Here is an 11,848-nt window from a genome sequence, read left to right as displayed (position 1 = left end):
GGGAAGTCTAGGATTGGTTATAAATTATGACAACTTAGACTTTTATCCAATCACGCGCTGGGGGCGGGAGTCTGGGACTGTTGTTTGGGTTCTTAACAACAGGCGCGGGCCCGGACAGCACGCGGCGACGGGGGAGGAGCTTCGGGGACGCGCCAAGGGGGATAACAGAAGAGTGACGGAAGCACGGCCGCTGCGGTAACGTTAACCCATGGCTGGCCGGGCTGCAGCCACTGTGCATGGGAAGGCAAAGTCGCATGCGAACTGCATGAAAATCATGGTCGCAATGCGACTATTGTTTCCCTGTGTCGGGAGAAGGCACATGGCGTGGACGGGAGTGACTGTGCAGGCGCCGTGTGGGTGGTTAGCCTCTTCCTGCTGCCGCTAGTTTACCTGTTGGAGCTTCTGGTTTTTCCGCTCTTCTTTGTTTTCCTGTTCTATTTTTGGATGTCTCCATTCATGTTACAATATAATGTACTGGAAAATGGGGAAAAACCCAAATGTGGAGAAATGGTGAAGAAGCCGCGAGTCCTTTATTGTTTTTATATAGTAATGAGTTCAGTATTGTGTGAGCGCGTCCATATGGTGGTCTTCTTGTGTTTATAGGGCAGAGTAAAGGCTGGTTCTGTGCCTGCCAGCTGGAGTTTGTATTGGTACCATTTGTGGGTTAAATACGATACTTTCATCTGTAGCCCCCTGCTGCCATGGCAACCTCTTGAGTGGTGGGCTTTGTTGGACAACCCAACCATTGCCATATATAAGTTAGAGTAACCGTCATTGTAATTTTTATTCCAGAAATGAATAGTATATATAAGATAGAAGACACCACTTTGTCCTAATATCTTATGGCCATGTTCAGTATTTGGTCAGTATTTTACATCAGTATTTGTAAGCCAAAACCAGGCGTGGGTGATAGAAACACGTCACCACTTCTGTATTTATCACCCACGCCTGGTTTTGGCTTACAAATACTGATGTAAAATACTGAACGTGTGAACGTGGCCTATCAGAGTATGAGAAAGAAGCAGATTTCTCTGATTTCAACTTTTTTTTTTACCTATCTTAGTGAATGGAAAAAAAAAATCAAAACGTGAATATTTTATGCAGTATTTTTTCCTGCCAACACATCAAATTTTTGTCCTGCACATCCTGAATGTGTGCACATACCCTTACAGTTCTCCATAGAACTTTATGATCACCAACTGCCATCTCCTTTCTCAGTAATAGGAAAGTCTGTGTTCACTGTTTTATCTGGGAATTGAAAATGAATGAACAGTCCAGGAGGAGAAAGGAGCAGATTTGTCTGATAAGATATATTACTACGTTTCTTATTTTCATATGTACTATTGATTTATGAATAAAACAACGGTTACTCTTTAAACAGCTGAGATAGGAGCTACTGTTACAGGTAGATTCTGGTTGTATACACAGCAGGAACCATTTCTGTACGGAGCAGACACCATGAGATTCCTAGCCTGCGCCTGTACTACAAATCTTGGCGCAGATGTATAGTTATGTCCATGTGTGCCAAAGAGTTAAAAAAAAAAATGTTTAAAAAGGAAAAGTGGAAGGAGTTGCTCATACTTGCCAATTAGGTTGCTGCTGTCATTTTTAGGGCTCGTGCAGACAGCCATATTATCGGTCCACGTACGATCCGACAAAGAATCGGATCACACCCGGGCCAATGTTATTCTATGGGGCCGTGCACATGTCTGATTTTTTTTCCTTGGGCAGAACTGGTCCAGGAAAAAAAAAATCGCAGCATGAACGGTTTGTGTCAGATATTCGGATCGTTCTTGGCAATTCAAATCAGTGAATCCGCGGAAACCATATAATGGTTTATTTTTTTCTATTGAATGGGGGACATATACCAGGATGGGGCCCAAGCAGGATAAGGGGCGTAAATACCAGGATAGGGAATATATACATCAGGATGGGGCCCAAGCAGGATAAGGGACATATACCAGGATGGGGGATATATATACCAGGATAAGAGACATATATACTAGAAGAGGGACATACATACCAGGATCAGGGCCGCCATCAGGGCATTACGGCCCTTACTGGCATATGGGACCCAGTGAGTAGAGGGGGGCCCTGCTTGATCCCCTTCTGCTCACCAGGCCCAGCAACAGGATCCTCCAAGTTCATTACTGAACATGTGTGCTCGGTTCAGTTAAAATCTATTGCCGTGCAAGAAGTCACTGTCATGTGCTGAAGCATCCGTGCCTCAGATGGGGCAGGATGGAGACAGATTGGGCAGGATCATGGGGCAGGATGGAGACAGATGGGGCAGGGTCTTGGGGCAGGATGGAGACAGATGGGGCAGGATCATGGAGCAGGATGGAGACAGATGGGGCATGATCATGGAGACAGAGGGGGCATGATCATGGAGACAGATGGGCCAGGATGGGAGAACATATGGATGGGGTCAGGAATGAGACACAAGGTGGTCAGGATGGGGGATATTATTACTGTAATGGCTAATTATGGGTATTATCACTGCTGAGAAGTATTTTATTTTTGAGGATACTGTTTTTCAATGAGGGAGGGGTTCTGTTACTGTGCAGGGCAGCTCTATATCGCATTTTTTTTCCTTTATCCCCTGTAGTGTAGAAGTCGGTGAAAATTGGGGAATGTGCTCTGGAAGCAGTGCTCTAGATAACTGTTATTTTTTGCAGAGACGAGTCCTGGCTGGAAGAAGTGATGGCGGTCTGCACTGGATGAAGAAGAAAAGCGAAGATGAAGGACCTCAACTAGAGACTTCGCTGGTGAGTCAGTGTGCTACCTATACAGTACATACAGAGCTCTTGTGTGTGTATAAAGTCACTAGTGATCACTGTATTACCTGTACACTTACACTTTACACTGTATACTATGTACAGAGCTCCTGTGTATAATGTCACTTATGATAATCATGGCTGTGGAGTCAGTAAGCCAAACCTCCGACTCCTCAATTTCCATGACTCCGACTCCCTCATACATGGCTCATGTTTAAGTGTTAAATTTACTGTAGCACAGATTAATCTCCGCTAAAAGTCTAGACCCTTTAGGTACCGTCACACTTAAAGACGCTACAGCGATCCCAACAACGATATGACCTGGCAGGGATCGTCGCTGCACCGCTGTGTGGTCGCTGGTGAGATGTCAAACAGTCAGATCTTCCCAACGACGCAGCAACGATACGGCGACCTGTATAACGATGCACGCCTATGTGTCTCAGTTCTGAGTCGCCAACGAGGTCGTTGGTAAGGTGTCAAACACACCGATGCATGCTACCCAGCGGGACCTCAACGAACAAAAAAAGGTCCAGGCCATTCCGACACGACCAGCGATCTCACAGCAGGGGCCTGGTCGCTGCTACGGTCGCTGTTGCGTCACAAAACTTGTGACTCAGCAGCGATCTCGCTAGCGATCTCGCTTAGTGTGACAGGGGCTTTAGATCAGGAATAGGAAAGACATTTATAGGACATTTCATAACTTTCCCAAATTCTTATGAAAAAATATTCCTCACAAACTGCATTAAACTACTGTACCCAATTTTAGGAGTCTGAATCGGTCCATTTTATACCGACTCCACCAAAATGGGCTCCGGCTCCATGACTCCGAATCCACAGACCTGATGGTAATATTAGTTTTGTGTTTTTTTTTTTTTTTTTTTTTTTTTTTTATTAACAATCAGTAGTGTAGTATTCGGTCATTGTTATCTGGTCATGGTGTGGCAGTATTTGTTCCTTGTATATGGTATTATTCAGTCACTCTGTGGTGGTAATATGTAGTCCGGCTATGGTAGGTGGTATTTGTTTTTTGTATGTGGTATTATTCGATCACTATGTGGTGGTAATATTTGGTCTGGTCACAGAGTGGCGGTATTTCTCCCTTGTACATAGTATTATTCAGTCACTATGTGGTGGTAATTTTTGGTGTGGCGGTATTTACCCCTGTATTATTCAGTCACTATCTGTGGGTAATATGTGGTCCGGTCATGATGTAACTGTATTTTTCCCCTGTATGTGGTATTATTCGGTCACTATGTGGTTTGGCCATGATGTGGCAGTATTTGTCCCTTGTATATGGTATTATTCGGTCACTATGTGGTGGTAATATATGATCTGGTCATGGTGTGACGGTATTTGTCCCTTGTATGTGATATTATTGATCATTTTAAAAAATGTAAAAATATACCTAAAAAGAGTACTGGATATTTTTAAGAAATGTTTAATAGGATAGAGTAGAGTAGGGCCTGGCCAAAAGAGTCTATCATGTCGTGGTGGCGGCTAAAAAAAATCTTGTGGCGAAAACAAAAGCTGATGGCTATGTATGTGATCTTTTGTTCGATGGAAACAGTTTAATGTATGATTGGTGAGAACGTGGTGCAGAAGTGGAGTTTTTTTCAAGAGTGGGCAGTGGGACTGTGAAAGGTTTGAGGGGTGGAGGCGGTGCTGGGGTGGAGCCTGGGCAGAGACTCAAGGCGGCCCAAAAATGTTGCCAGTATGGGCCCCAGAAATTATATAAAATATCAGGATGGGGGGGGGGGCCTGGTCCAAATCTTGCACCGGAGTCCATCAGACTCTAGTTAGGCCACTAGTGACAGGTTACCTTTAAGCCTGGATACGTTCACTCTCACATTTTGCAGCTCAATATATTTCTGTGGGGGCTTTCTTAATTGCCCAGTAGACAGTGCTGTGTACTACAAGGGGTGTAATAAGGTAGACAACACAGCTGTGCAGCCATCAATAAAGTGTCACTATCAGTTCATAAACTGGAAGTTTGCGTTGACTGACTGAGCGCTGTGCCCTTATGCAGCTTTTTTCCCTTTTTCAGGGATAGGTAGGGTTAGTGGTTTACCATAAATTTTCTAGAAGTTTGTGCTCTCTGCTGGTGTTTATATCACACTGTGATCTGTGTTTATTGTGTACACCAAGAAATCTTCTGATGTACATACTAAGTATCAAGTGACCATTGGGGAATATTATCCTGACAGAGGTCATATAGGAGCCTCCTCCTGCAATGTTTGGAATGTTATAGTGAACTAAGCTAAGTATCTATTAAGAAAGGTATACAGTAAGTGTTTTTCTCTTTATATTGATTGGTTGGATTCATCCTTTTATATAAAACCATTGTCAAGATGTTAACAAAGCCTATGATCACTTCTGACCCTTCTTTCTAGTGATCAGTGGGGGGTGTCATCGCCTGGACCCACACCAGTCTAAATATGGAGTGGATTTACAAAATAAAAAGTCAAAATAGCATGTGTGATAGAACCATCAGTGGCTTCAAGGGCCCTTATTACTCCAATATCAGTAGCCTTGTAAAAAATGTTTGTGTGAAATTTATGTAAACCTTGACGGAACCTGATGTTTCTTTCCATAGATCAATGGGATGGATCTGGTGCCTCTGATGTCCTTTGTGTGATGGATTGAGCAGAGTTGGAGCTTTCCCTTGTAGAAGCCATGCTACTAAATGGCACTGTAAAGACATAAATATAAGTCCAGCTCACCGTAGAAGATATCCTTTGGTGCTTCAGAGCGTAGGGCAATCATATAAACAGGAGAAATTCCAGCTCAACGGACTTGTGAACAAACTTTTCTTTATTCACCAAAAGTGCTCAGTAGAGGATAAAACAGAATTAGCGATTCAAGGTACAGGTGCATCTCACTAAATTAGAATATCATCAAGAAGTTAATTTACTTCAGTTCAAACAGCGTGATCTATTTCAAGTGTTTATTTCTTTTTCAATAATTTTTATTGAAACATTTTTAATCAGAATAAGGGGGAAGGAAGGAGAGTAAGGGGATAGGGAAATGAAAGTGGGATGAGGTGGGACAATAGGGGGGGGGATCAGGGGGAAGAACTTGAAACAAGCAAAAATATAACAATATAATATAACAAACAAAAAATTCATCCGCATGTTGCAGATATTAGCTTTTATAGAGTACAAAATGCGGTTATACTAAGCTCACACCTCTAATATGGAAATTTAACAGTCCATTTGTCCCATTTTTTTGAAAATTTATCAAAGCAATTATTAATAGTAGCGAATCTTTTTTTGTATGACCTATGTAGATTTATTCTTTCTATAATATCTGTTGATAAAGGTATAGCCGGATTTTTCCAGTGAAATGCTATTGCGTTTTAAACTACTAAAAAAATATGGATTAAGATGAGTCTTTCTGATGAGCTAAAAGCTTCCTTACCAATTGAAAGTAGGGCCATTTGAGGAGAAATAACTATAGACCTGTTCAGAAAGCTGTTAATTAGATTGAATGTTTCTGCCCATAATTTTTGAATCTTGGGACAGCTCCAAAATAAATGTAAAATGTTACCCCCTTTGGCCACAATTTCTCCAGCACAACGGGGAGTTATTGGGGTTAATGTGAAAAAACCTAGTTGGCGTATAGTACCACCTTGATAGCAGTTTAAGTGTTTATTTCTGTTAATGTTGATGATTATGGCTTACAGCCAATGAAAACACAACAGTCATTATCTCAGCAAATTAAAATAATTAACAAAAAACACCTGCCAAGGCTTCCTGAGCGTTTAAAAAGGTCCCTTAGTCTGTTTCAGTAGGCTCCACAATCATGGGGAAGACTGCTCACTTGACAGATGTCCAGAAGGCAGTCATTGACACACTCCACAAGGTCCCAGAGTTCCAATTTTCATTTGGAAATCAAGGTCCCAGAGTCTTGAGGAATAGTGGAGAGGCACACAATCCAAGCTGCTTGAGGTCTAGTGTGAAGTTTCCACAATCAGTGATGGTTTGGGGAGCCATGTCATCTGCTAGTGTAGGTCCACTGTGTTTTATCAAGACCAAAGTCAGCGCAGCCGTCTACTAGAAAATTTTAGAGCACTTCATGCTTCCCTCAGCAACAAGCTTTATTCGTACTCCCATGACAGCATCACGAGAGAGAGAGAGAGGATCCGCCCATCAAGGACAGGAAACCTACAGGTTAAAAAGGGCAGCACCTCTCCCGCCTCAGTTTAGGTTTCCTGTCCTTGATGGGAGACCTCTCAGGCTTTCCTGCAGGATGAAGATGGTCTCTTGCACCAGACGGAATCGACAGGGTTTCTGGAGCGGTGAAGTTTCCTGCCCTAGTCGGTCCTGGACCTCTGGAGACGCCACGGCAGGGCTCATTGGGGCACCTCCGTGTGCGTTGTGGCCGGTGCGTCAGATGCTCCACCGGAAGTGGGCGGAGCTCGCGTGTGGCCAGGAAGTAGGGGTCCGCATGCGAGCATGGTGAGCACGCCGGAGCAGGAGTTTGTTCACCGGATGGGAGGAAAGTCCAGGGGCGTTCCGCCAGTGCTGCTAACAGCCAGTGATCAGCCCACCTGGGGGGGAGGGGGAAATTCCTTCTGAAGACCCACCACACAGGTACCAGGTATGGCCAACATACAAAGGTGCTTCCCAGCCCATTGTTTTTTCCTTGGTAAACATGGGAGCTACACAGGAGCAGCTATCACCTCAGCAAGAACAACTGCTGCATGAGCAGCCCTCTGGGGAGCCCTCACAACAGGCGGTGCAACGACGTTCCCGGTCTGGGTCCAATCGTTCAACTAGAAAGTTCACTGCAAAAAGCCGGAAGGAAGGTCCGATTGTTCGGCGTGATCCTCCGCCGGTTAAGATGGATTCTTCTGCTTCTACGGTACCGCATATTCCAAGGGGTAAGTGGAATCTTTGTGAAAGTTCTACTAATTCTTCTTCCTCCTTCTCTGTCTATAACTTTCAGAACAAGAAATGTTCATTTAAAACTAAACATAAGGAATGTGCCCTATGCAGCAATCCGCTCCCTGATGCATATAGTAAGAAATTGTGCCAGCCTTGTATTGACAAGGTAATGACGGAAGAAACCCCGGGGTTTTCCTTAGGTCTAAAGACTTTAATTAAAGAAGAAATAGGCAAGGCCTTGCGAGGGAATTCTGAGTCCAGGCATTCTCCTCGGGACCCTCAGCCAGGCTCAGACTCTGATATCTCAGACATTGCTTCCTCTTCCCTCTCTTCCTCTAATAGCGAGTCGGATAGACAGTGTTTTCCTCTGCAGGTGGTTGATGCCTTGGTGAAAGCTGTCCGAACTACCATGGGCATTGTGGACACGAGACCAGAAAAATCTGTAGAGGATGTAATGTTTGGGGGATTAGGTCAGAAAAAGAAGAGATGTTTCCCCATGAATACAAAAGTTAAAGATCTTATTGATAGAGAGTGGCAAAAGCCAGACAGGAAGGGCAGCATTCCTCCCTTCTTCAAAAGGAGGTATCCATTTGATGATGCCGCATGTTCCTCTTGGTCAAAAGCACCAAGGCTAGATGTTGCCATTGCTAAGGCATCAAAAAAGTCTTCTCTCCCCTTTGACGACATGGGAGCATTAAGAGACATCCTGGACAGACGAGCCGATACCTTCCTGAAAGGTGCATGGGAGACAGCTGCAGGAGCCCTGAAACCAGCAGTGGCAGCCACCTGCACATCCAGAGCCCTGATGGTCTGGCTGGAACAGCTAGACTACCAACTAAAGGAGGGTGTCTCCAGGAAGGAGATTATTTCTTCCCTCCCCCTAGTCCAGGGTGCAGCGGCCTTTCTTGCTGATGCGTCTGCGGACTCGGTTAGATTGGCAGCAAAATCATCAGCTCTATCAAATGCTGCTCAGCGAGCGCTATGGCTTAAATGCTGGCCTGGAGATGTACAAACGAAGTCTAGACTTCGTACAATTCCTTGTGAGGGGGAATATCTTTTTCGGCCAGACCATGGATGAACTGTTGGAAAAAGCCGGAGATCCTAAGAAGGGATTTCCGTCTGTACCTCTACCCTCTTAAGAAATCGTTTCGGAAAAAATTTGTCTGAAGAAGATTTTTCAGAGAACAAGAGAAATTAGAAGAAAGAGGTCGCAAAGGTAGAGGCCTACTCTTTGGTTCTTCTTCCAAAGATGAGCAGAAGCCAGGGGAATCACAATCGGCCCAGGTGGGAGGGAGCGTGTCATTATTTTTCCCGGCTTGGGAACGTATTTCACATAGTAATTGGATTTTGAGCCTGATTAGATTTGGTCTTAAATTTCAATTTCAAACTCTTCCTTACAGAAGATTCATGATTATTCCCTCTAGTTCCTCCCCAGAGCGGCAGACTGCCCTCGTATCGGAAATTCAAGACCTAATAAAGAAAAAACGTCCTGATTGAGGTTCCGGAAACAGAAGAGGGTCACTGATTCTACTCCCCGCTCTTCCTGGTCCCCAAACCGGATGGGTGTTTCAGGACAATCATAAATTTAAGATCCTTAAATAGATTTCTTAAAATAGACACCTTTAAAATGGAATCCTTAAAAACGATAATAAAATTACTTTTTCCCCACTGTTACATGGTAGTTCTGGATCTTAAAGACGCATATTACCATGTTCCCATTCATAAGGATTATCAAAAGTATTTGAGGGTGGCCATTGAAATAAGAGGGGTAGTTAAACACTTCCAGTATACCGCCCTTCCCTATGGGTTGGCTATAGCCCCGAGAGTTTTTACCAAACTAGTGGCAGAGGTCATGGCCCATATAAGAGAAAAAGACATCTTAATAATCTCTTACCTTGATTATTTCCTGATAGTGGGGAACTCCTTTGTTCAATGCGAGGCCCACCTTCAGGTAACAATTTCTGTCCTAGAAGGACTAGGTTGGTTTCTAAATCTGGAAAAATCTAGGTTGACTCCACTAAAAGCTCAACAGTTCCTGGGGGTCATTTTAGATTCTGAAAAATAGCATAACTGTCTATCAGAAGAAAAGATTGCAAAAATCCAGGGCTTAGTGAAACATTGGATAGACCCTCTATGTTACTCTGTAAAGCCATGTCATTATTAGGGTCCCTGACCTCAAGTTTTACTGCAGTGCTTTGGTCCCAATTTCACTCAAGGGCACTTCAATGGGATATATTGTATAACGACTCAATCCTAGATGGACATCTAGACCGGGAGTTTACCTTGGCTCCTCACTCCTTACAATCCCTTCGTTGGTGGTTGGTACACTCTAATCTTTCTAGGGGAGTACCTTGGGAATGTAAACCTACTGCAGTCTTGACTACAGATGCAATTGCTACAGGTTGGGGAGCTCATTTTGAAGGTAACTTAATTCAGGGGACCTGGTCAGAAAATGAGGTACAGTTTTCCTCAAATGTTAAGAAACTTTTGGCGGTTGATTATGCGTTCAATAAGTTCCTTGTATACTTACAGGGCCAGGATGTCCGTATACTCTCGGACAATCAAGTCTCAGCAGCATATATAAATCGTCAAGGGGGAACCCGTTCAAAAGACTTAATGAGAGTAGCAGACAGACTTCTTCAGAATTGCAGAGGATCATTGTCTCTCCCTTTCTGCTGTCCATCTAAGAGGAAAAGAAAACGTCACAGCAGATTTTCTCAGCTGTACTTCCATAAAAGGAGAATGGTCCTTGAACCCTCAGATATTTTCCAGGAATGTGGGGTCTTCCAACAGTGGACTTGTTTGCGACAAAATCCAATCGAAAGGTGGCAGCGTTTTGTTCCCTAAACCCCAGAGAAAGGCCCCTGGCAGTGGACGCCTTCATGGTTTCCTGGGAGTTTCCTTTGGCATATGCATTCCCTCCCATGGTCCTGCTTCCGTCAGTCATAAGGAAAATGGGGCAGACAAAGCTAGAATGATCCTCATATGCCCCTTTTGGCCGTGGTTCTCTTGCCTGCGGAGAATGTCCATATCAGACCCCTGGGTGATTCCGGACCTTCTCACTCAGGGTCCAGTTTCCCATCCTCCATCCTCAAATCTCCATTTAACGGCATGGAATTTGAAAGGGCGTTGTTAACCAGCAAAGGTTTTTCCACAAATGTAGTAAACTCTCCTATGTAGCAGAAAACCCGTTACTACCCGCATCTACACTAGGACTTGGAGGAAGTTTCTGTCCTTTTCAAAATTTAAACCAGAGGATGGGCCCCCTATTGGGAAAATACTAGAATTTCTACAGCGGGGTTTAGAACAGGGCCTTGCCACTAGTACATTGAAAGTACAAGTTTCGGCTTTAGGAGCTTTGTTTTCTTCCGATATAGCGGCTAATTATTAGGTAGCACTGTTTATAAAAGCCTCTTTTAGGTGTAGACCTATTATTAAAACTAAATCCTCTCCCTGGGATTTAAATCTAGTCCTAAATGCCTTGACTAACCCTCCCTTCGTGCCCCTAGATTCAGCCTCCCATAAAATTCTTCTTCTTAAAACCGCCCTGTTAGTTGCCCTGACTTTAGCCAGAAGAGTAAGTGACATACAGGCTCTTTCTATATCCCCACCATTTACTCAAATTCTGGATGATAGAATTGTATTAAAGCTTGACCCAGCCTTTCTTCCAAAGGTAGTCTCACGATTCCATAGGACTCAGGAGGTTAATCTTCCAACTTTTTGTTTTCTCCCAAAGAATCAGAAAGAGGAGAAACTACACACATTGGATGTTAGGAGGTGCGTACTTAAATACCTGGAGGTTTCACACAGTTTTAGGAAAGATAGTTCCCTATTTATATGCCATCAGGGGCCTAGGAAAGGTTGTAAAACTTCAAAATCTACGATTGCGAGGTGGATTAGAGAGGCCATCACCCTCGCCTACTCTTCGGGGGATAAGGAAGTACCGGAGGGGTTGAGGGCTCACTCCAGCAGAGCAGTAGCAACCTCCTGGGCAGAGAAGACTGGGGTTTCCATCAAAGACATATGTAAGGCTGCCACCTGGTCTTCTCCCTCCACCTTCTATAGGCATTATAGATTGGATTTAGGTGACTCTTCTGATCTCACCTTTGGGAGAAGGGTGCTTCAAGCTGTGGTCCCTCCTTAATCTCCTTTCGTCTCTGTAATTCTCTCGTGGTGCTGTCATTG

At 44.0% G+C, this 11,848-nt stretch overlaps 1 long non-coding RNA gene across 1 annotated transcript; it reads left to right on the top strand.

Annotated features, from left to right (window-relative positions):
- Nucleotides 1–91: 91 nt before the first annotated feature.
- On the top strand, nt 92–5,786 carry LOC141167124 (uncharacterized). Its single transcript, XR_012251399.1, has 3 exons — nt 92–195; nt 2,679–2,768; nt 5,371–5,786. It is a non-coding gene; the product is annotated as an uncharacterized lncRNA (long non-coding RNA).
- The last annotated feature ends 6,062 nt before the right edge of the window (nt 5,787–11,848 follow it).

Source organism: Phyllobates terribilis, unplaced genomic scaffold (assembly GCF_046119375.1).
Source record: "Phyllobates terribilis strain yellow unplaced genomic scaffold, ASM4611937v1 Scaffold_1__5_contigs__length_1240528914, whole genome shotgun sequence".
NCBI lineage: Eukaryota > Metazoa > Chordata > Amphibia > Anura > Dendrobatidae > Phyllobates > Phyllobates terribilis.
This window is presented reverse-complemented; position numbering and strand designations above follow the sequence as displayed.